Here is a 1,973-nt window from a genome sequence, read left to right on the forward strand (position 1 = left end):
TTACCCAAATGTTATATCTGTTTCAAATGGTTTAAGCTGATGTGTGTGGAAGTCTAAATAAGGTATAGTATCCTGGACTTCTCCCATTATCTTGCCTTTTACCATTGTGAAAAGTGTGGAGATTGGTCCGTAGTGAGTTGTGTGGCCTACTCCACATTGGTTCTTCCTCAGGGTTAGTAATTTTTAAAAAAAATAGTAAACGTTTTTTTCATGTACCCATTAGAAAGCATGAAAAAACATATTTTTAACTAAAAGCAAAAGAAATTGATCTTATATCTAAAAATGTGCACCTTACTATATATTTCAGTTGCTCTCTGAACAGAGACTACCTTGAATTCAGTATTTTCAATATATTTTCTAACTTTCTTTGAAATATATGCAGGAATCTGGGCTGGCTGGTTAGCTCACTTGGTTAGAGTGCAGCCTTGTAACCCGAAGGTCACAGGTTCATATCCCCATAACAGCCATCCACAAAAAAAAAAAGAAATATGTACAGGAATCTGGTTTAGCACTGGCATTTTGAACAGTTAAAGAGTCAAGGAAAAATTATTGCTTTTTTTAATTTGCTGTCATATGTTGCTTGAAAATGCTGTAATTTCCTACCATGTACTTTCTAAGTTATGCTCTCCTTTACATTGTAGCCTCAACTAAAGTGAATTCTGCTTTTCAGTTTTTTTCTTCACCATGACTTACTGTGTGCTAAAAGAGTTTCGACATGGTATGGCTTATTTTGCTAAAAAAGTATTCTTAAGTATTTTCTATGTGATTTTCTTACCTTTTTCCCCCTGCTCCTTTTGCATTCTTAAATTGAGGAAAAAGTCCCTGAATAAGCCACCACCAGAGTGGATAAAACTTAGAATTTTTTATTAGTGACACTATCATAGATGACAATCTAGAGCTGACTGAGTTCAGTAAAGAAAACAAAATAGTTTATACCCTTAATCCTTAAACTGATGAAATCAGTAGGTTGTAACCATTAGTTTTGAACTTTGGGTGTACATTAGAAGCATCTAGGCGTGTTTTAAAAGAAATACTCGTGTCTGGGCTTCACATCCCGAAATTCTGATTTACCAGATCTGGAGTATAGCTTGGGTATTGAGACATTTTAATGCTCTGGCTGCACATTAGAATAATGTAGGGAGTTTTAAAACACTTGCCAAGGCCTCTTTCTAGATGAGGCATATCAGAATGTCTGAATGTGAGGCCCATGCATGGGTGTTTTTAGAAAGCTCTCTGGGAGATTCTAATGTTTAACCACTGATGATATTCTAATGTTGAGAACCTATTGAATAAGAATATCCTAAAGCACTATATCTAAAAGAAGTTTCAAAAGAATAGGACTTTTCATTTTTAAGGAGACAACTATCAGCAGCAGCATTATGTGCTGTCTTTGTGGATTAATAGCTTCTGGTAATTATACAGTGTATTAAAGATGCATCACTTACTAATCATTACTGTGTCAATTTTTCTGCAGCCTACACTTTGCTCTAACATGCCTTTTCTCTTTTCCTGGAGATTCATCCTCATGACACAGTAGGAGACAAAAATATTTATTGTAATCATCTTTGGATTTGGTTGAATCATCGTATCATCATGTGTTGGGGAAATATTGCTTTATAATCCTTTATTTGAAAACCTAAGGCTAGTTGTGTTTTAGAATTAAAATTTTTCAGACTTTAGAAAACTCATAGGGCTTATATAAAATATTTCACTCAAAACCATTAAAAAAGTCTGGAGTAGGACTGCATTATCAAATTGTTGAGTGTGATAACAAAAAACTATAAAGAGCCTTAGATAGGTCAGGTCAGGTTTTGTCACCAAACTTATGAACAAGCTTTCTGATTTCATATCTTTTGGATATAAGAATATCAGATAAAGAATTATGGCTCTGTTTGGGGGTTTTTAATTTTATTTTTATTTTTATTTTTTTTGGTTTTGTCTTTTTTTTAATCTTAGATATATTTTACTGTAAC

The sequence above is a fragment of the Galeopterus variegatus genome, unplaced genomic scaffold, assembly GCF_000696425.1.
Source record: "Galeopterus variegatus unplaced genomic scaffold, G_variegatus-3.0.2 Scaffold1289, whole genome shotgun sequence".
NCBI lineage: Eukaryota > Metazoa > Chordata > Mammalia > Dermoptera > Cynocephalidae > Galeopterus > Galeopterus variegatus.